Below are 24,456 nucleotides of genomic sequence, written 5' to 3'. Positions count from 1 at the left end.
AAACTGATAAAAACCATTTTCAAAATACTATATCATAAGGCTTATCTCTGCCTGAAGCCTAGTTTACGATTCCAAAAATTGTGATAATTTTTAAACGTTTTGAGCACTATCTTTCAGTACCTTATATATTTTAATAAGTTATGTTTTAGTCAGATTTAAAGACTAAAGAGCCAGCTGGAGATGTATCCAGATATAAATAGAAGACGGTATTATCAAAAAGTTTTACTCATAAGCTTTTTATTCTTTTAGGAATGACACTGTTTTTAAAATGTCATCTTCCAGCTGTTGGAATTCCAAGAAGTTATTGCATTAATTAGCTCATTTTAAAATAAAATTTATCTCTTATCATACCCTTGCTTTCCCTTGTTTTTCCTTGCTTTTTGAGAGTTCCAACTGCAGTTCCAATAAATCAAAAATATCTTGGTTATAAGGCTACTAGTAAACTGTAATGAACTCAGACATATATGTATTTTGTGTTATGTTAATTTATTTTATTAAATAAAATATAAAATATAACATAAAATAAATATAATATGTAATATGATAAAATATAATAAATAATAATATAACAATATAAAATATAAAAATAAAATAATAAATAATAAAAATAAATAAGAAAAAACAAAACAAAACAAAATAAAACAAAATAATAAAATAAAATAAAATAAAATAAAATAAAATAAAATAAAATAAAATAAAATAAAATAAAATAAAATAAAATAAAATAAAATAAAATAAAATAAAATAAAATACAAGAAGATTAAACAAATTATTGCTGTACCAATAAAGTAAGGAAATGTGCAGCCTGGAATTATTTAGCATCTGTCCTTCTGTATGTACACGTAATTATGTAAATGGAGCAATGGCTGAGAACAAAATAAAAAATATCTGATTTTTTGTCCTGTGTAGAGAGATGATAATGGGGAAAGCTCTACTAAAAGATGAGCTCCTGGTATATAGCTAAGCTTAGTAAACTTGAACATTAAGGATGTTTATATTTTTCTGTTTCAGAGGGCAGTAAACAGAAAGTACACTTCCTTTTTGTTTGTTTGTTTGTTTGTTTGTTTGATTGTTTTATTTGTTTCTTGGTTTCTTGCTTGGCTTGTGTTTATGTTGGCAGACCTGGCAAATTTCACTTTGAGACTATCGTCTTTAAAGATTTGCATGATCAGTAGAGGTCCCAAATGAGTGGAAAAAGATTTTTCTTTTTCCTCTTTCTAACCACTTTTTCAGTGGTCTCATGGAGCCAACAGTAAAACATGTACATGACATACATTTCAACACAGTACAATAACCATGAAGGATAAGCACTTGCTTCCAATGAGCAGTATTCAAGATATCTGATCACTGAAAATAAGATCCACCCCAGAGATCTATCCACGCCATGTTGTGGGTCAAGGGAACGTGGGAGAATCTAATACACATAAACATCTGAGAAGAAATATGAGTAGAGTTAGGTTTATTTCCTCTTACTAGTTCTGGAACTAAAGGAAGAAAAGAAGCATAGAATTATTTAGGTTGGAAAAAACTTTCAAGATTATCAAATTCAAACATCAGCCTGACCTACCAAACCCCATCACTAAACTATTTAATTTAGTGATGGCATCCACGTGTCTCTTAAAAACCTCCAGGGACGGTGACTCCACCACCTCCATAAGCAGCTTCTTCTAATGCTTGACCACCCTCTCCATGAAGAAATTCTGCCTAATGTTCAATCTAAACTTTTTCTGATGCAACTTCAGTCCATTTCCTTGTGTCCTATCATTTGCCTCTTGAGAAAAGAGAACACCCTCTTCACTGTAACTTCCTTTCAGGTAGTTGTAGAGACCAATGAGGTCTCCCCTCAGCCTCCTTTTCTCCAGACTACAAAATCATAACTTCCTGAGCTGTTCTTCATAAATCTTTTCTAGTTCTTTGACCAGCTTCATTAGTCTTCTCTGCACATGTTCAAGCAACTCAATATTCTTGTAGTGAAGAGCCCAAAACTGGACACCAAGGTGCAGACTCACCTGTGCTGGGAGACAAGTGCAAGGGGACAACCACATCCCTAGTTCTACTTGCCAGACTATTTCTAGTGCAGAGAAGGGTGCCATTGGCCTTCATGGTCCACTGGGCACACTATTGGCTCATGTTCCATTGGCTGTCGACCAGCACCATCAGGTCCTTTTCTGCTAGGCAACTTTCCAGCCACTCTTCCTCAATCCTGTACTATTATATGTGACCCAGCACTTACCCTTGTTAAAAGTCACGTCATTGGACTCCACCCATCAATCTAGTTTATCCAAATCCCACTGCAAAACCTTACTGACTTCAAGCAGATTGAGACTCCTGCCTTTCTTGGTATCATCTGCAAACTTCCTGAGCATAGACGCAATCTTGTCATCCATGTCATAGACAAGAATGCTAAACAAAACTGACCCCACTACTGAGCCCTGAGGGGCGTCACTGGGGACTGGTTACCAACTGGATTAAACTCCATTCACAACAATGCTTTGTGCACAGCCGTCCAGACAGTTCTTTTATCAGCAAACTGTACACATGTCCAAGCTATGAACAGTCAGTTTCTCCAGGAAATACTGTGGGAAATAGTATCAATTCTTTACTAAAACTGAGGTAAACAGCCTTTGCCTCATACACTAAGCTGGTCATCTTCTCACAGATGGAGATCAAGTTACTCAGGCACTACCTGCCTTTCCTAAACCCATGCTGTCTGCTTCTGATCACTTTATTGTCCTGTATGTGCTGTGCAGTGGTACTCAAGATGGTCTGCTCCATAATCTTCCCCAGTACCAAGGTCAGACTAGCAGGCTTGTCATTCTATTTATCGCCCCTTCCTGCCCTTCCTGTATATTCGTGTCACATTTTCTAACCTTCAGTCAACTGGGTCCTACCTGGTTAACAAGGACTGATGATATATTATTGGCAGTGGCTTGGTGAGTACTTCTGCAATCTCCTTTACTATATTGGATGAATCCTGTCTGGCCTCAGACTTGTGAACTTTCAAATCATCTAATAGGTCACTTAGAGTTTCTCATTGGATTACAAGAGTTTCTTCTGATTTCCTGTCATCATTTTCCAACTCAGTGGGCTGAGTAACCTGAGAAGAATAGGTCTTACTAATGAAGACTGAGGCAAAAGAGACATTAAGTTATTTAACATTTTTGTAGTCTTTCATCAACATGTTTTCCTTTAAATACAATAAAGGATGGAGAATCTCCTTAGTTCTCCTTTTTCTGTTAATATATTTAAAAAAACATCTTTTGTTGCCTTTTACTACAGTGGTCAAATTGAGTTATTGTCGGGCTTTCTAATTTTCTCCCCGCACAATTTAACAACATCTCTATAGTCATAGAATCACAGAACCATAGAGAAGCTTGGGCTGGAAAGGACTTGAAAGATCATATAGTTTCAACCCCTCTGCCATCCAGGGATGCCATCCACTACATCAGGTTGCTCAAGGCCTCATCCAACCTGGTCTTGAACACCTACAGGGACAGGGCATCCACAACTTCCCTGGGCAAACTGTAATCCTCCTCAGTTGCTTGCCCCTTCTTACAGAGTTCATAAACACTTTTGCTTCCTGACTTCCTGAAGAAGCTCTCTGTTCAGCCAGGATGTTCTTCTACCTTGTCAACTCAAATTTTGGCTTATTGGAATGGCCTGCTCTTGCACCTTTAAGATTTCATTCTTGAAAAACATCTAACTTTCCTAGACTCCTCTTTAGCTTTCAGAACTGCCTCCCAAGATGGAGAAGATCAGAGGTGAATGAGAAATAGGCAATATGTACAGGATTGAAGATCTCTGAAAGGCAATGCGGTACTTGAATTATACCTTTATTATAAAGCTATAAAGAATGAAAAAACAATGGTAATAACTTATTAAAAAAATCATCTGTCAAAATCTCAGATACAGGGAACAGTCTGATCCCCACTAGTGAAGTTTTTAATAGAGATTGAATGAGTCCTCTGACACTGGGAATTGCCCAGCTGAGGTTCTGGGATGTGAACACAACCCTAAAGAACTAGAATTATACCTATATTATATTCCCCAAAACAGCTTTCTCCAAAATATGAAGTTTAACAAGAGCAAGCATTAGATCCTGCAACTGGGAAGGGGCAATGCTGGTTATACATACAGACTGTCCTGCTCTGCTCTCCACTTGTGTGGCCTCCACTGGTGTGCAGTTTCAGGTACCACAGTATAAGAAAGATATAAAACTGTTCGAGAGTGTCCAAAGGAGGGCAACAAAGATGGCAAAAGATCTAGAGGAGAAGACACGTGAAGAGTGTTTGAAGTCACTTGGAATGTTCAGCCTGGACAAGAGGACACTGAGGGGAGACCACATTGCAGTCTAGAGCTTCCTCATGAGGGGGAGTGGAGAGGAAGGCACTGATCTCTTCTCTCGGGTGACCAGTGATAGGACCCAATGAAATGCCTTGAAGTTGTGACAGGGGAGGTTCAGGCTGGATATCAATAAATGTTTTTTCACCAAAGGGGATGGTAGGGCACTGGAACAGGCTTCCCAGGGAAATGGTCATGGCACCGAGCCTGCCAGCATTCCAGAAGGGTTTGGACAACACTCTCAGACACACGATCTGATTTTTTTAATTTTTTTTTTTTTTTTTTTTTGGGGGGGGGAGGAGAGGGAGCGGGAGGATTGGTCCTTTGAGGACCCAAGAGTTGGACTTGATGATCCTTGTGGGTCCCTTCTAACTCAGATCTTCTATGATTCTATGGATATCTGGAAAGAGGCAAAATACCTACCCTAAAAATGGATAGGTGGCTAAAGGACGTGAGAATTTGTGAAGTATCTAATCTAATTATTGGAAAAAAATCTACCTTTTGATAGAGCTCCTCCCCAAGGGGTTTCCTCCTTCCTTCCTTCCTTCCTTCCTTCCTTCCTTCCTTCCTTCCTTCCTTCCTTCCTTCCTTCCTTCCTTCCTTCCTTCCTTCCTTCCTTCCTTCCTTCCTTCCTTCCTTCCTTCCTTCCTTCCTTCTTTCCTTCCTTCCTTCCTTCCTTCCTTCCTTCCTTCCTTCCTTCCTTCCTTCCTTCCTTCCTTCCTTCCTTCCTTCCTTCCTTCCTTCCTTCCTTCCTTCCTTCCTTCCTTCCTTCCTTCCTTCCTCTATTTTTTTCCTTCTTCCACATATATCTCCTTGGTTTATTAAACTCTATTTATCTCAGCCAATTAATTTTCTCTCTTTTACTCTTCTTTTACTTTGTCCGTATCCCACTGTGGTGGAGGAGTGAGCAGTTGTGTGTTGTGCAGTTGCCTTCCAAATTTGGCCCAATACATTTACCAAGAACCAAAAAACATATAATTCAATCATAGAATTTCTTTCTTTCTTTCTTTCTCTCTCTCTCTCTCTCTCTCTTTCTCTCTTTCTATCTTTCTTCCTTTTTAAGTACTTGCAAAAGCTGATTTTTTTTTGTCGTTGCTGTTTTCTTTATTAATGCACATACCTCTCTGTTAGATTACAGATTAGCCTGACATGCTATTACAACACAAAGGAAAGAGTGCAAAATGAGCATTGTTTTTATTGTGAAACAGTTCTAAATTGCAAACTGGATCTTATACTACAACATGCCTTTAATACTGTGAATTTTAATAAACTATTTAAATACTTTGTTTCATAATGATCAGTAAAATATGCTGTATTAATAAGGTTTCAAGTGAGAAAGAAAATAATTTAAGTTTGAGTGTTTGGGGAATAAACAAGTAGTAAAGTTCAGGTCATAATGAAGTAGTTCATCAAATCAAGACACTGTATGTGACACAGATGCCATGACCTGCAAAGTCATTAAATCTCATTTTTTGCTGTTTGAGATTGAAATGAGAAATGCAAGCTGTAATAAACTAACAAGCTTTGAAAGTTTCTCTAGAGGCTTAATGAACTCAAGGAAAGGAAAGGACATTTCACAATTTTTACAGCTCAAATAAAGTTACTCTTTTAACCAGAAAGCCCCATAGAGTCTCAATGCACAGCAGAATTGTAATTCTGTTATATAAATAACCTCAGATAGTAGATCATTTCAATGATAAATTGGCACGTCAGCAGACCAGCCATTCTAGAGAAACTCCTCATGAAGAAAATGGATGCTAGAGAATGCTTACCTCAATTGTTTCTTTAGGGTTGTGTTCACATCCCAGAACCTCAGCTGGGCAATCCCCAGTGTCAGAGGACTCATTCAATCTCTATTAACCACTTCACTGGTGGAGCTCAGACTGTTTCCTGTATCTGAGGTTTAGACAGAGGATTTTTTAATAAGAAGTTTTTACCATTGCCTTTTCATTCTTTTTAGCTTTATTCTTTTGTCTTCCCTGCTCACACAAACAAGTAAATAATACAAATCATCAGAAGAGTCATTTCTCTCCTATTCTTCATCTGTCCCCAGTTTCTGAGTTCCTAGGAAAGCATTAGAGCTTGCCTTCTCTTCAGCTGCTAGATCCATCTTAAGACAACCTAGACTAAATTGAAGGTAGACTTGGAATTACTTTTCTTCTCCTTGAATTTCTCCAGCAGAGGAATTTTCCAACATCCTCTGGGAGTCAAGGGTATGTAAGCCAATATTACTATAGGAAAGGTCAGCTGTAGCACTGGAGTCTGAGGAGTTTATTATGACTGGATCCCTCCATCTTCAAAAGTGATTTATTCAATATGCAAAGGATTTGTCTTGATTTCAGTGGATTTTGGATAAGGCTAACAAAGATGAAAGTGTTGGGATGGGGATGGCTTTTTGCATTCAGTGTAGTTGGCTTTTAGCAATGGCACACTAACATAGTGTTTAAATTATATGTTTCCTTTGAGTTGTTCAGTGCTATTGTTAATGCAAGGATTAACAGATGCAATACAGAAGATGCTGTTTTCACTGCAGACATTTTCAGTAAAACTGATGCTTTTTCCCTTCCTCTTTTGGTGCTTTCACCTTTATAATAATGGCAGTTATTTCTTCTACTTAATGGAAGAGCAATATTTGTTCCAGATTTTTTCTGTCTGTATTGCAGCATTTGCTCTTGCCCCCGTCGTGTTAATATTAAGAGCTATAATATTGTACTCATCTGTTTCCATTCCAACTGCCGCATTTCCTCTGTCCTCCTTTGTTCTTTTAACACACATGACAGTAATGATCCTGAACCTTCTGTTGTTACCTTTTCCTATGGCTGCATTATGACAACCCAATCTAGCTTTTTGCTCAAAGAAAAATAATTTGCAGAAAATTAGGTGAGTGGCAAAGTGGTGGGAGATTTTGCGGTGCTCCACTCTGCTTCCACTTCCATGTAATTTGAGGGCCCTGTGTCTTGCACAAGAATTATATATTTTTTTAAATGAAAAATAGAAAAAGACAGAAACGATTCCAGCCCTTTCTGTCATATATAGGTTGTATATTTTATGTTTCAGCATTTTGTCAAATAAAATATTTCTTCAAGATTTTTGAAAAGTTAATTTCTTGCAGTCAATCTAAAATTTCAAATAAACTTTATAAAATGCATATAAATTAAATTATATGTTTTTAATTCCAGCTGGCATAACCATTCTTACTTTTAATTGCATGACCCCAACTGAATTATGCAGTCATATATGACAGCAAAATTCAGCCCAATATGTTCAACTGGAAGAAAGAAAGAAAGTTAAAATTAACCATATTCAGCTATTTTCTGCTTTCTATCAGCTTTTTTTTTTTTTTCAGAGCCCAGCAAAGCTCTGTGGGACTAAGGCGCTTAACAGATGTAAAATTAGAACTGGGGCAATATATTTAATTATCATTTGCCAGTTTTTCCTAAACACCTTTCACAATGCTGGGAAATGTGAATTAACTGAAAAAAAAAACAATCTGTAGAGTTCATGTCTGACACATATCCATTTATCATTTGCAGTAATTTAATACCACAAGCCAGAGAAAATAAATAAATAAATATTAAAAGGATAACATAACAAACCATTGTTCATAAAGATCTTCTGCATCATGGATTTGTGTTAAAGAGTGCACTACTGTTGATGAAACTTTCTTTAAAAAAATATGGTTCAATATAAAATCGGTTTATGAGGGCAAATTTTGCTTATAATATGTTTTCATGGGAACTGAAGTTAATTGAATCTGAGAAGTGCCAGACACCACTAAATTTGGGCAAGATGAAACATTGAGAGCTTATCAAGCTCGAATTCAGCCTGAAGTTTCAGTGAATACAGTTTACAATTTCAGTCACTTAAAATTTTGAAATATATATAAAATGCTTTAAATCAGCAGCTGCCTTACAGATATTTTGTTGGAGTCTCATTGCAATTACCATTGAATTATGAAAACAATATTCCTGCCTGTTGCTTAGAGAATGTTATAACAGAGAATAGGTTAATAATCAGTATAATAAAAAATCAAAGTGAAACCAGCTTATTAAACACTACAGAATTTTCTGCATTTTGTAGATCTATACTTTTTGATTTGTGATTTGCCAATGGATAAGTGGGAATTGCTTGCGAACTGCATTATCAAGTGAGTAGAGAGGAAAACTAGACAGACTGTGTGGAAACCATTTTCGTCACATTATTGAGTTTGTCTTCCACCTGAGGTCATGTGAAAGTACCTACATATTAATTAAAAGACAACTCTACTGAGTACTACACTGGATCAAACAACATGCCCATTTCTCTTTCCTGTATGAGTTCACCACAACTTAATTCACTCACTTTTTTGTCTGACTTGCTATTTATAACAAATAAAGTTTTTTCTTTTCTTTTCTTTTCTTTTCTTTTCTTTTCTTTTCTTTTCTTTTCTTTTCTTTTCTTTTCTTTTCTTTTCTTTCTTTTCTTTTCTTTTCTTTTCTTTTCTTTTCTTTTCTTTTTCTTTTCTTTTCTTTTCTTTTCTTTTCTTTTCTTCTTTTCTTTTTCTTCTCTTCTTTTTTCTTCTCTTCTCTTCTCTTCTCTCTCTTCTCTTCTCTCTCTTCTCTTCTCTTCTCTTCTCTTCTCTTCTCTTTCTCTTCTCTCTTCTCTCTCTTCTCTTCTCTTCTCTTCTCTTCTCTTCTCTTCTCTTCTCTTCTCTTCTCTTCTCTTCTCTTCTCTTCTCTTCTCTTCTCTTCTCTTCTCTTCTCTTCTCTTCTCTTCTCTTCTCTTCTCTTCTCTTCTCTTCTCTTCTCTTCTCTTCTCTTCTCTCTCTCTTCTCTTCTCTTCTCTTCTCTTCTCTTCTCTTCTCTTCTCTTCTCTTCTCTTTTCTTTTCTTTTCTTTTCTTTTCTTTTCTTTTCTTTTCTTTTCTTTTCTTTTCTTTTCTTTCTTTCTTTTCTTTTCTTTTCTTTTCTTTTCTTTTCTTTTTTCTCTTCCTTTCTTTTCCTTTCTTCTCCTTTTCAATTAAAAAAAAAGTTGTTGTTTTTTTTTTTTAAAAAAAAAAGATACAAAGTTATCAGGAAAGTCTCTAATTCATCTTGTCTATTTTCCTCCTACAACTATATTTTCCACTACAACCAAATTAGTGTAAATTAGAAAACCATGCGTCTACTGACTGAGATCACTAGATCACTAAATCTTGAGAAGCCATTCTTTCAAAACAACCATTTCATTCTCTGTGAGACAACACATTTTCAACCACCATGAGTGCAACAGATCAGAAACTTTGGAATGCAAATAGCAGCTAGCTTCTCTGGTAAATGTCCTAGCTGTTTCTCACATCTAAGAGGAAATGCTTATTATTAAGGTAAGCTATATCATTAAAAAATGCAATTAGAAAAAAGTGATTTAACAAAATTGGGCAGAATTTTTTCTAATCATAGTGATTCACAAAAGCTCAGATTTTAAAGCCATATGAATCTGATTGCTATCATATCTGTCTTTATTTTCAGCCTTGACCTAATTTTAGCAGTGCATGACTCAATTTTTTGGGTTCAGTTTAACAGCAGTTCAGCTTTACACCTTGCAGAAAGAACTTGCTCTCATTCCTGTATATGTAGGTGAGGGATCTATTGGCACATCCCTGAATACACAGTGTGGCCTGTCCCTTTTTCCACATGCTGTAAATTTCCTTCTTCTGTTTGAGTTTTACTAGGAGCTCCTTGCTCACCCATGTAGGTCTCCTACCCCTTTTGCTTGCCTTGTTACTCATAGGGTTGCAACAGTCTTGACCTTGGAGGAAGTGATGCATGAATACTGACCAGCTGTCTTGGACCACCCTTCTTTCTAAGGTCCTAACCCATGGGATTGTTCCAAGTAGGTCCCTGAAGAGGCCAAAGTTTGCATCCTGAAGTCCAGAGTTGCAATCTTACTTTTTGCTTTGCTTCCTCCTTACCAGATCCTGAACTCCACCATATCATGGTCACTGCAGCCAAGGCTGTCCCCGACTCTCATATTTCCTAGTAGTCATTCCTCAGTGGCTAATACAAGGTCCAGCAACACACCTCTCCTTGTTGGCTTCTCCACCACCTGTGTAAAAAGTTGTTATCCGCAGGAACTGCCTGGATTGTTTGTGCCTAGCTGTGTGGTCTTCTCAGCAGATATCAGGGTGGTTGAATTCCCCCATGAGAATGAGGGCTCGCTTGTGACTGAGAGGTTACTTTCATCTGTCTGAAGAAGGATTCATCTACTTCCTCTTCCCAATCAGGTGGCCTGTAGCAAAAACCCACAACAGTATTAGTCCTGGTAGCCTGCCCTTTAATCCTTACCCATAAGCTCTCAATTTGTTCTTCATTTACCCTAGTCAGTGATCCATGCATTCCAGTTTTTCTCTCACATAAAGAGCAACTTCACCACTTCACCTTCCTGGTGACTTTTTTCTAAAAAGCACATAGCCTTCTATGACAGCATTCCATTCATGTGAGCTATCCCACCATGTCTCCATGATTACAATGAGATCATAGCCTTGTGACCACACACACATCCCCGGTTCTTTCTGTTTGTTTCCCACACTACATGCATTAGTATACAGGCATTTCATGGAGATGAAATGCTTATTTCTCATGCTGAGTGTGTTTGTATAGAAACATTCACGATGTCTTTCATTCAATTCAGCCCCTTGTGGGCCAGAAAAGGGCTTCATTAATATGCAGTTCCCCAAAATTGGTATGTAGTCCAACAGCTTATCACTGGTGGGCCTGGTTTTGTCCCTTTGCCCCTTCAAATCTAGTTTAAAGCCCTATCAATCAGCCCTGAAAACTCTTGGGAAAAAAAATCCTTTTTCCCCTCAGAGAAAGGTGCTCCCCACCAGAAGTCATTAGGCCCAGTATCATGTAGACCTTTCCATGACCAAGAAACCTAAAACTGCACTGGTGACAACAGCCTCAGAGCCACATATTCATCATGTCTCTGCCTGTTCCTTTCAATGCCTGCTACTGGAAGGGTGGAGGAAAACACTAGCTGTGTGATGCTTCAACAAATCACACCAAAGCCCTGAAGTCCCTTTTGATTGTTCTTGGGCATTGACTTCAGCTTGGTAAGCATAGGCCAAACCCCAGCCTATTGCAATGGTTTGTGTCTCTTTGGAATTGACAGGGTGATGACACACTTTTTTCAAGCATTCAGCCAGGTTTTTTTTTAGGATTTTGAACTTGTTCCAGGGTGAATTTCCAAAGAATTGCAAACGTCCACTCTTCAGGAGACATAACAATAAGAACATGCTGCTTTGAACATCCCAAGGATATTCAAAGTTTTGAAGAACTATAATAACTAGCCTGGAGAAGAGGGAGATGAAGGAGTAACAGAGTGTGAATGAGTGGGAAAAAACATCTCCCTAAAAAAAAATAAATAAAAGAAAGGGATAATAATAATAATAATAATAATAATAATAATAATAATAATAATAATAATAATAATAATAATAATAAAGATGTAGCTATTAATAGTTTCTGAGATATGGTTTCCAAAAGCTAATGGCAATGCTGAGTACAAATACCAGATTAGTTTCATGACCAGCAATTTTATCACATTATAAATAGTGTTATACAGTACAGCAAAATAATAATGTTAAACCATCCCCCAGAAAGGATAAACAGTGCAACAGCAAACACGTACACTAAGTAATGTGTTATATAACTCAATTTGGCACAGCAGACTTGATATCAAAAGAATCAACACTATGATTAGCAAGTATTAAACTGATCTAATGCTTATAACAATTTTGTTTTAACAAGCTCTGGTCAGATCAATCATTATTTTTACCCTTCATATGCCACGTCATGTTAAAGATTCAAGTAATTAGGAGTGATGCCCAATTAATCACTATAAATCTGGTTCTGTTCAGTGTACTGAACTATCAACATTATGGATGCACAAATAACACAATACACCCTCAGTTTAGTCACATTCCATGAACTACTATGGCCACACTTAAAGAGTTTGGTCACCTCCAATGAGAACTACCACAGCTAGATTAATGAGTAGTGCAATTTATTAAAGCAACAGATACACAGGTTCTTTGGATTGAGAGTGAGAAAATCACTTGTCTGCAAAGCATGTGTGAATACCTAAGGTGTAAGTAACATTGCCTGGCTACAAACACATTCAATGATATAAAGCAACTCTATAGAGATTTACAAGCTTTCCATGAAGGCACTTGGCATAACCAAGTGGTTAGTGCTCATCTGACCATGAGCTAGCAGTGTGCCCAGGTGGCCAACAAGGCCAACAGCACACTGGCTTCTATCAGGAATAGCGTAGTCAGCAAGACCAGAGAGCTGATTGACCCCCTGTACTGTGCTCTGCTGAGGCCACTCCTCAAGTATGATTTACCAAAACTTGCCTTTTGTCTCACAGGACAGAGTAAGTAGTTGACATGACCATGGAGCAGAGACAGAGCATTCACTGAAGGGCTACTTTAAATGTTTTCTAGATTACAGAAGGAAGTATAAGGTTAGAACAAGTGTTCAATGTATCACACCAATGTATCAAAAATATGTTTTGTTTTGTTTTCTTCTGTTTAGTTTTGTTCTTGGATCAGCTCTGTATCCATCCATGCAGGTTTTGCATAGGAAAAGCTGATATAGGTGGAAAAATATACACACATGCACAATTAATTATGTATATTAATGTTATATTGAGGCTTTTCTTACCAAACCTTTTTTTTTTTGTCAGTCCTTCCCTCCTGAAAGTAGACAGATTTTTCAGACTCTTCCCTCTACAAAAGACAGAAAATCAGCCCTTAGCCCTTTTATATAATCTTTACAAATATTCACAGGTATTCACAGAATCATAGAATTGTCTAGGTTGAAAGAGACCTCAGGATCATCAAGTCCAACTTCAGACCTAACACTAATAAGTCCTCCACTAAACCGTATCACTAAGTTCAACATCTAAATGTCTTTTAAAGACCTCCAGGGATGGTGACCCCACCACTATCCTGGGCAGCCCATTCCAATGCCTCACAACCCTCTCAGTAAAGTTCTTCCTAATATCCAACCTAAAACACACCTGGTGCAACTTTAGCCCATTCCCCCTCGTCCTGTCACCAGGCACATAGGAGAACAGACCAACCCCCACCTTGCTACAGCCTCCTTAATGTACTTACAAAGAGCAATAAGGTCACCCCTGAGCCTCTTTTTCTCCAGGCTGAACAAGTCCAGCTCCCTCAACAATTCCTCGTAAGACTTGTTCGCCAGGCCCCTCACCAGCTTTGTCGTCGTTCTCTGGACTCACTCGAGCACCTCAATGTCCTTCTTGTAGCAAGGGGCCCAAAACTGAACACAGTGCTTGAGGTGCAGCCTCACCAGAGTGGAGTGCAGGGGGACAATCATTTCCCTAGCCCTGTTGGCCACACTGCTTCTTATACAAGCCAGGGTGCTGTTGGCCTTCTTGGCCACCTGAGCACATTGCTGGCTCATATTCAGCCGACTATCCAGCAATACTCCCAGGTCCTTCTCTGCCTGGCAGCTCTCCAACCACTCATCTCTCAGCCTGTAGCTCTGCTTGGGGTTATTGCACCCCAGGTGCAGGACCCAACACTTGGCCTTGTTGAACTTCATGCAGTTGACCTCAGCCCATCAGTGCAGCCTATCCAGATCCTCCTGCAGAGCCTTCCTACCCTCGAGCAGATCCAGACACACACCTAACTAGGTGTCATCTGCAAACTTACTGAGGGTGCACTCGATCCCCTCATCCAGATCATCGATAACAATAGTAAAGAGGACTGACCCCAGTACTGAGCCCTGGGGAACACCGCTAGTGACTGGCCTTCAACTGGATTTGACTCCATTCACCACAACTCTTTGGGCCTGGCTATCCAGCCAGTTTCTAAACCCAACGAAGAGTATGCCAGTCCAAGCCATGAGCAGCCAGTTTCTTGAGGAGAATGCTGTGGGAAACGGTGTCAAAAGCCTTACTGAAATTAAGGTAGACCACATCCACAGCTTTTCTCTCATCCACCCAGCGCGTCACATTGTCATAGAAGGAGATCAGGTTCATCAAACAGGACCTGCCTTTCATAAACCCATGTTGACTGGGCCTGTCACCTGGTTGCCCTGTAAGTGATGACTCTCTAGATAATCTGCTCCATGAGCTTCCCTGGCACTGAGGTCAAACTAACAGGCCTATAGTTCTCCAGGTCTACCCTCTGGCCCTTCTTGTAGATGGGCATCATGTTTGCTATCCACCAGTCAACTGGGACCTCCCCCGATAGCCAGGACTGTTCATATATGATGATAAGCGGCTTGGCCAGCTCCTCCGCCAGTTCTCTCAGTATCCTCAGGTGGATTCCATATGGCCACCTTTCACTTCCATACATCCAAGTGCCATAGCAGGTCTCCAACCATTTCCTCATGTATAGTGAGGGGCACATTCTGCTCCCCATCCCCTTCCACCAGTTCAGGGTACTGGGTATCCAGGTTTTACTGCTAAAGACTGAGGTAAAGAAGACATTAAGCACCTCCGCCTTTTCCTCATCTCTTGTAACTAGGTTTCCCCCCGCATCCAGTCAAGGATGGAGATTCTCCTTAGTCTTCTGTTTTGCATTAATGTATTTGTAAAAACATTGTTTGTTGTCTTTGATGGCAGTAACCAGATGAGCTCCAGATGAGCTCCAGATGAGCTTTGGCCTTCCTAATTTTGTCCCTGCACAGCCTCACAACATCCTTATAGTCCTCCCGAGTGGCCCACCCTCTTTTCCAAAGATTATAAACCCTCTTTTTTCTCCTAAACTCAAGCCACAATTCTCTGTTCAGCCAGGCTGGTCTTCTTCCCCGCCAGCTCGTCTTTGGGCACGTGGGGACAGACCGCTCCTGCACCATTAAGATTTCCTTCTTGAAGAGCACCCAGCCTTCCTGGCCTCCTCTGCCCTTCAGAACCGCCCTCCAAGGGACTCTTCCAACCAGTGTCCTGAACAGTTGAAAGTTGGCCCTCCAGAAGTCCAATACAGCGGTTTTACTGGTCCCCTTCCTGGCTTCTCCAAGAATGGAAAACTCTACCATTTCATGATCACTCTTCCCAAGACAGTTTCCAACCACCACATCTCCCACCAGTCCTTCTCTGTTTGTGAAGAGAAGGTCTAGCGGGGCGCCACCCCTGGTAGGCTCACTAACCAGCTGCATCAGGAAGCTATCTTCCACGCTCTCCAGAAACCTCCTAGACTGCTTTCTCTGGGCTGTGTTGTGCTTCCAGGATATATCTGGGACGTTGAAGTCCCCCACGAGAACAAGAGCTGAAGATTTCACAACTTTAGTCAGCTGCCTGTAGAACTCCTCACCAGTCTCCTCATCCTGGTTCGGCGGTCTATAACAGACCCCCACCAGGATGCTTGCTTGTTGGCCTTCCCACTGATTCTAACCTATAGGAACTCAACCTTATTATTACCTGCCTCAAGTTCCTTGACATCAAAACTCTCTGTGATATAGAGAGCCACACCACCACCCCTTCCGTGTTGCCTGTCCCTTCTGAAGAGCCTATAGCCAGACGTTGCAGCACTCCAGTCATGAGACTGGTCCCACCACATTTGAGTTATGGCCACCAAGTCATAGTCTGCCTGCCACAAGATGGCTTCCAGCTCCTCCGGTTTGTTACCTGTGTGCATTAGTGTAGATGCACTTCAGTCATTGCCTTCTCTCCCAGCCTAGCTATTGTTTTCCCTGGCACAGCTCTAACAAGCCTTGTTTCAGCCCGTCCCCCTTCTTACCTAGTTTAAAGCCCTCTCAATGAGCCCTGCCAGCTCCTGGGCTAGGATCTGTTTTCCCCTTAGAGATAGGTGGGACCCATCTGCAGCCATCAGGCCAGGTGTCGAGTAATGTGCCCCATGGTCAAAAAATAAATAAAAAAAATTCTGTGTTGGGACGAGCCTCTGAGCCACATGTTTATCAGGTGGGCTTTCTGTGTCCTATCTGTACCTCTCCCTGCCACCGTAGGGATACACAAAAACACCACCTGTACTCCTGCTCCATCCACTAACCGTCCCAGTCCCCTGAAGTCCCGTTTGATAGTCTTCAGGCTTCTCTCTTCAATGTCATCACTGCCAGCCTGGACTATTAAAAGAGGATAATAGTCAGAGGGGTGAACCAGGTTGGGAAGCTTTCTGGCAATGTCCCTGACCCTGGCCCAAGGGAGGCAGCACACTTCCCTACGGGTAGGGTCAGGCCGACAAATAGGTCCCTCTGTTCCCCTGAGAAGGGAGTCGCCCACAACAATCACATTCTTTCTGTCTTGGTGGAGGTAGTCCTGAGGCGTGGAGTCGACTTCCTCACCCTAAGATACTCCTGGGTAGACTTTCTACCTCTTCCTCAGCTACCAGTCTCTCAAACTCCAGGGCCTCAAACCTGTTCTGTAAGGGCACCTGGGAAGGTGGGGCCGGCAGGGGGGACGACATTGCCTGCAATGTCAAGCAGGGACCTGTTTCCATTCCTCCTGAACTCTTAGGTCCCCTCCCTCTGCCTGACTGTGGTGGGTCAGGGAGTCCACCCCCATTTGGGGTGTCTCATCCTGGTACCTGTCCTTCAGGCCATGCAGGGAGTTGCTCCACCAGTCTATCTCCTGCTCATACTCCCTGATATCCCTCAACCTCTCAACCTCCTTCTTGAGTTCTGGCACAAGGTGGACTAGGTCATCCACCTGCTTGCATCTCATGCACACAGTCTCTCTGCCCTCCGCAGGTGTAAGCAACAGGCTCAGGCACTCCCTGCATCCAGAGACCTGAACTGCTGCATTTTTGAGTGGGTGGTCAATCTAGGTGTGTACAGACTTCCTAGAGAGAACACTGTTGTTGATGGAGACCATTGCAGCTTAGCTAGCAGTAGACCACCATTAGAGGAGTTGTTCGTATGGGCGAGGGGGGAACGCCCTGCCCTTCCTGCTCACCCTGCCGCGCTAACTGCTGCACTAACTGCCGCACCATGCCCTTCTGATGTGCAGGTCATGACCTGCTTGCCCATACTGTTCACTGTGCTCCCTAGGGGCAGCTTTTGAACAGCCGAGGAGGGGGTGCTACTGGCTCTGCCTACGCCTCATCAGCCTCCCTTGCAAGGGCTGCTGGGTCCTGGCGGCTCCCTCAAGCAGGCTCAATGCCAGAAAAAATAGCCCTGCCTGTCCAATCCCCCTCTCCGCTGCAGAACACGTCTGCCCCAGAGCCGATCGCCTCTCACCTAAGTATCCAGATTCATTAACAGACTACTGTGTGCTAAGTCTCTAGTTAAATGGAGGTCACGTCTTAAACCTCTGTGTACAAAATGTGCTTTGTCAGAGATGCCAATAATCTAAATCCCTTAACTGCAGTAAGATTATTTCAAATGCAAGAATGAAATAAATAAATAAATTGATTTTTTCTGGATATTAACATTAAAGGGTAATCAAAGAATGAAATTCGTTTGAAGTTCATGCGAGTAACAATAACAGCACCATGTTTAATCTTTTTTTTTTTTTTTTAACCAATTTACATGGAAAATGAATTTATAACAAGCTGCTGATTCCCATGGGATATAATAAACTATCACATTCTATACAATTTTGGATGTTTTCTCACCCTTCCTTGCTTTCCTTTAATAAAACTCATAACATAAAGCCCCTAATAAGTTACAGGAAGTACAATTTTATGAAATAAAATATTAAGTGGAAAGCCTTACAACTATTTCAAATGGAAATATTTTGTCAAAAATTGTCTTCCTGTTTCAGAAAAACAACAAAGAATAGTCCTAATAATTCATGGAAATATCCCCTCAAAGCGCAGATTCCCTTTAGTCATCCAAATGGACAGTGAGATCAAAAGGTGAGTTGCTTACATTATGGGCAGATGTTGAGTCGGCAGCTCTCATTTTGTATAACAAAGACGTATTTATGAGCATGGGATGAAAAGACCATTTTGCACATGATTACAATCAGTGGTGGTTGAGAGTTCTCTTTATAAATGAGGAGTCCCCCTCAGGCTGCATGGCAAACAGCTGGACCTGTACAAAAAATTTCTGAAAATCTTCCTGAGATGCTTCCCAGACTCTGTACTGAATGAAAGTTTCTGCAGAAACTTCCCTTGCTTTCTGTTTAATTAGCCCTATTGAGACACAGAGTACATAATCCCAGGCAGAGAACAGTGTTAATGTGCTGCCTTGTGACATGCAAGTATACCATTGAGGGAAAAAAAGTTTTCCCTTTTCTGCTTAAAGCTGAATTCTCTGAGTTTTTTTTTTATGTTCCACCATGAATTACAACTATGGATGACCAAGGAAAGTAATGCACACAAAGAAAGAGGGAATCCTTCTGCTAGAAGCAAGGACAGAAGCATTAACCTTTTTCCTAAACACAAAAGGCTATTTAAATGGAAAGAGGGTGACTGTACAGGTCATTTCATTGAAAGAGCATAATTGCGCTTTTTATTAATTTTACTTGTGCTTCAAAATGCTGATTTACTAAATCAGAAGATGCTTATTTATCTAAATATGGCAGCTGTAAGAGCACAGCAGGTCAAGGCCCCATTCTACTAAGCATTATTTAAACTGATAGCAAATGACATTCCCCTCCCTGAAGTCAGTACAGTCTAAAATAAATGTTAATAGAATAACCTTCTAAATACAATTTATGTGCAGCAACTCAAAGCTTTCTATATTAAGAGAGACAGATGGAAAGGAAAAGATTGTTAATAAGTTTATGTCTACACAGAACATTGTAGTAAGAGATGCATTTTCCCTGCTCATACTCAGCTGGACATTAGCTAGCTCTGTTCTGAAGTAATCAGGCCATGTCAGTATAGCTCCATGGTGGTGGTAAAACCCTTCAGTTCTTTGCAAGACTTGTATGCCTTTGTGCAACTGTGGTTTCTACAATGCGGTGACCGGGCCAAGTCTACTTAGATCATTCATGATTACTAATTTAGGAGCTATGTGGAGCTTTGCATGTAAAGGTAGATGATGGTAAAAAGGTTGTCTCAATATTGTTTTAACAGGAAACTGAGTGAAGCAGAAACCTTAAGCTTTGGGATTTTACACCCCAAAGCTGTATAGCCCTCTCTTCTCCATTCTCTTTACTAGATGGAAAAAAATTCTTCTGTACAGAAGGTTTCAGAGAAGGACATCAACATAGTCTTCTCTCATTTAGCTTATTTGAGTCGTACTTTTAGACTAGAACCCATCTCTACATTTACCATCCTTTATTCAAACTAAGTGGACACAAAGGTTGCAAGTGTAATAAGTATCAGAATAACTAGGCCTGGGACTGTGCAGTAATCATGATTTTCTTTTCCAGAAGGAGATATGAGAATTCCTCTAATTATGATTACAGATAAGGGGGAAGAAGAATCTAAAGAAAAAAAAATAATATATATATATATATATACATATATATATAAACGTTCAATAAGCAGAATGAAGTAACTGGACTCACTACAGGTGACAGTATTTTGTGATAATCAAACATTTAAGAAACTAACTACAAAGACTGTTGCTTCCATGGTGTCAGCAATGTGGTACAATCATATTGTTGAGATACATGTACATAGTCAACTGAAATCTAAGCTAAATTAATATAACTTTACTTAATTACAAACCTGTTTTAATAGCTTAAGATAAAACCTAATTCCAGCTTTACAGTTTGCTGAATTTTCCTTCTTAGGTTAGTGGAAAGAAAAAAAAAAAACGGAGGAGGTGGGGGGGAGGGCAAGTAGTAGGGGTGGGTTGGGCGGAGGTGGAGGACAGGGCCAGGGAGTGGACATTGGAAAAAGGGAAGGGAATGATTCTAATAGAAAAGACAGTACATACAGATCAGATATTTCCTCTCCTCCTCTGCTCTCACTCCCACAAAGTATATGCCTTCATGTCTAGGCAGAAGTAGGTGTGGGACAACCTGGACTGAAAAGGAGAGGAAGCTGGAAAACAACATACAAACAGATGGATTAGCCATCTCCTTCCCAGGTTCCTCCTCCACTTAATTCATCAAATATATCCGAAAATCTTCCTTTAGAAAATGACAAACCTCATTACCACTTTGAGGAGTATCTCTCCCTCTTTTCTGTCATTTATCCACTTCCTTTCTTCTTAACTCTCCTCCTTCTCTTGTGGTACCTCAGAGGGTGAAGAGTCTGCACTGAGCTGATTGTCAAATTTAGCACTAGGTTAAAGGTGCCTTAGAGACATTTTATATCTGTGCAATGTTGATAGGCAGTCCCCTGTGACCTAAGTGTCCTTCTGATAGATACTAGATATACTGATAGATATCTGCCTAATTTTCATAAATTTGGAGTCAGGCCCAGTCAACTAAACATTTGTGTGCATATAATCAGTTATTTTTTTCTCATATTATTATGAATCATCAATGATTTAGGAACACCAATTTCAGTCAAATGAGACATTGTTTTAACAAATTATATCCATGATTATGAAAGACATATGTTCTTTTACATCTTGACTTCAAGTTTCAAAAGGTTGAGGAATCAAGAGTTCAAAGACACTACAAAACCTTTCGTTATTTTTGACCTTTTAGTAATCCAGTCTTCAAGTCATAACAGATTCATTTTAACTTTGCAACTTTGAGTTTGCCAGACAACTCCACACAAAACAATAATGAATATTAAACTAGATTAAAGACATAACGTAAAGAATCCAGAGACGCATAATCATTTAAAATGTCTACATTCAGTTAGAACAATTCATGGTAACAATGTAAAACCAAAGGATGTGTTAAATTGTTATGTATCATTCTCCTTTGCGGTTTGTTACAGCAAAGAAAACTTGGTTCTTTTTTTTTCTTTTTATGAGAATCCAATATGATATATAGAAATAATAATAATTAATATTCTCCATATTTCACAAGCATTAAGCCACTAATCTCACTGTCCATCTGCAAGGCAAGTACAGGGTAAGTATCAGGGTAAGTAGGTTTCATTATCCAAAATACTGAACTAAGAACAAGTCATACAGTATAGAACAAAGTCAGGCACCTAACAACATATTTTTCACTATGTAATCCACTCTTTAGAGTCATAAAATTTCCTAGTACCAGTCAATGACTCATACTTTCAAAAGGAACCCTTTTTTCATGATGAGGTTAAAAGGTAGATTGAGGTGCTGAACTTCAGGTTACCAATTGCATTACCAGGTGATTTGTTCCAAGCCAGGGCACAGACAGAGCCAAATGAGACCATAGAGAAATAGCTGGGTTACAAGCACGGTGCTGCTGTCATTGCACCAAATTTTCTCTCCTAGTCTCAAGCACACGGAATTACATCTACTTACCCATGTTAAAATTCTAAGGGGGGGAAATGAATTTGTCTTTGCAAGTCAAGTATGACTGAATATTTTAGAAGCCATATCTATGATGAAAGTGCTTTATTAACTTTTTTGTAATTTATACTTGCAATGAGAAAATCACCTTCAGGAAGACAACTTGTGATGTGCTTAAAATCATGCTGACTTGAAAGCTATGAAAAAAAATTTTGCTTTCTTTTTCTCACTTTCTTCCACCACATTCTTATTTGTTCACTGTTGTTTTTTCTTAAACTGAATTCTTTCAGTTTAAGAGGAGGTTACACACATCTGTTGGAAAAACCTATTCACTAACAAGAAATCCATGATGAAAATGGTCAGAGAGACATACTGAAAGCTTTATAAGAAGTCTGCCATCTACACAAAAAAAAAAAAAAAAAAAAAAAAAAAAAAAAACATTTAAATTCTATATAGCTTAACAGATTTTTGTTGTTTTGTTCACCCTTCCTCCCACACAATGCAAGGACAATTTGATGCTTTTGTCAGCATTACAAATTCAATTTTACCTTCTGATAATGCTCTGTGATGACAATCTAAGTATATTTCCTGGGAGCTTTGACAGAATCCCTTTCAGGGCATACCATCAGTTTTAGCTACATTCTTACAGAACCATAACAGAGACAATCTTCATAACTTGAAATGTTACTGAGGAGTCGCTGCAAATGACTTTCTGCTCACTAGCTGGGGCAGCTCACCCGATGTTTCAGTGCAAGACCTGATAAACACTGTTTTGGAAGTTGCTGATCGCTTCAGCTAAGAACAATCATAAATCAGCTCTGGTAAAACAGGCCTCAGCTCAGTACAATTTAAACGAGATTCACTAAACAGAAAAATAACGATGCATAGATGGAAGAGAAAGATAATAACAGTTTTCCAATAATGCTACAACAGGACTTAAAAACCATTATGGTGACTGTTCCTAAAGTGGTTTTCAGAAAGCCCACATCTGTTTTACATCTGCTCAATGCAACACAAATTGCTTATAAAGCTAATACCTTGCATTTTGATAGTTTGTTAATTGAAAAATCTCTTCACACTTTAAGAACATATATTACAGCTTGATTGTACGTTACTTGTTGGAGGACAGTTACTTACCAGAAACTCTTTTTTTTTTTTCCTCTCTTTCTTTTTTTCAAATCTCACCTAACTCTTACATAAGTAAGCTTATGATCTTAACATATCCTAATGGTGAAAATTCTATAAAAGTCCTTCATCTGTTAGTTTGAGAAATGGTTCATCAACATGCAATAATAATTTTAGTCTAACCATAAAGTGAGCTAGCTTGTTGACTGCTTTGTCTCAGTATGTCTGATCATATAATTTCTTAGAAGATTTCAGGTTTCATGATGTGGCACTAATTGTTCTGAAATTGCTTCATTTTAATATCCGACATTTCTATTTTAACATTAAATCAACACCAATTTCCATTACTACAAATTGCAGCTGTGTGAAAGACAATGGGAAATCTCTCTTCAGTTAGATGAGAAAAAAATATATATATTCCAAGTATTATCCCACAATATAATTATAAAAAAACAACTTTTATGAAGTACTTTAGTTTCATATATTATCGTACCTTACAAGAGGTGCCTGATTTACAGTGTCATTTTATTATTTTTTATTACTGTTTTTATTTTTCATCCTAAATTAAATACATTAATGGCCAAAATAAGATAAGATGCTACCTGCCCAAGGATCTTACTAATCAATCCCTGTATACCAGACTGAACATAATCACAGAATCACAAAATCACAGAATTTCTAGGTTGGAAGAGACCTCAAGATAATATATGATAAAACTTATAAATGATGATACCAAAAGCACATTCTAATCAGATGGACTTCTATGTTGTAGCTAGAAAATTATAAATCTTCCCTGCACATAATGTGGAAGAGAAAACAGGTTTCCTACATATCTTGTAATGAGCAAATAAGTTTTATAAAAAAGAAAAGGAAACAATTTTTGTGTGTGTGTGTTTTTGTGTTTGTTTTTTTTTTTTCCACTTTCTGTGATCATCTAAACATTTGTATATATCATATTTTTTTAAAGCAAGTTGGCACTGATGATTAAGCAGCATTTCTTCCATGTTCAGGATCATCCCGAAGAATAGGAAATCGGGGAAGGGGGGGCAAGAAACCTGCGTGGATAAGCAATGACCTCATCAATAAGATCAAAAGGAAGAGGATTGTCTATGAAATGTGGAAAAAGGGCCTGTCCTCTTGGGAGGAGTATAGATGTGTTGTCAGGGCCTGCAGGGACGTGACAAGAAAGGCTAAAGCCCACCTAGAGATGAGGCTTGTGAAAGAGATAAAGGATAATAAGAAGGGTTTTTTCAAGTATGTAAACAGCAAGAGGAAGACTAGTGATAATGTGAGTCCCCTGCTGAATAAGGGGGGTGTCCTGGTCACAGGAGACGTTGAGAAGACAAAGATACTGAATGCTTTCTTTGCTTCAGTCTTTGCTTCAAGGACATTCCCCCGGGACTCCCCACCCATGGCAATAGGACGAAGGGTCTGGGAAATGGAGGGCTCCCCCCTGGTGGATGTGAGACTGGTTCAGGAGCATCTGAGTGGGCTCAATGCACATAAATTCATGGGTCCCAATGGGATGTATCTGCGTGTGCTAAGGGAGCTGGTAGATGTGACCACCGAACCGCTCTCTATCATCTTTGAGAGGTGTTGTAGAACAGGTGAGGTGCCTGAAGACTGGAGGATAGCCAATGTCACTCCAGTCTTCAAGAAGGGCGGGAAGGAGGATCCGGGAAACTACAGGCCAGTCAGTCTCACCTCCGTCCCTGGAAAGGTATTGGAGCAGCTTGTTCTGGA

The sequence above is a fragment of the Anas acuta genome, chromosome Z (genome assembly GCF_963932015.1).
Source record: "Anas acuta chromosome Z, bAnaAcu1.1, whole genome shotgun sequence".
In the NCBI taxonomy this organism is placed as follows: Eukaryota; Metazoa; Chordata; class Aves; order Anseriformes; family Anatidae; genus Anas; species Anas acuta.
The sequence above is the reverse complement of the archived record's forward strand: the minus strand, read 5'-3'. Positions refer to the sequence as shown.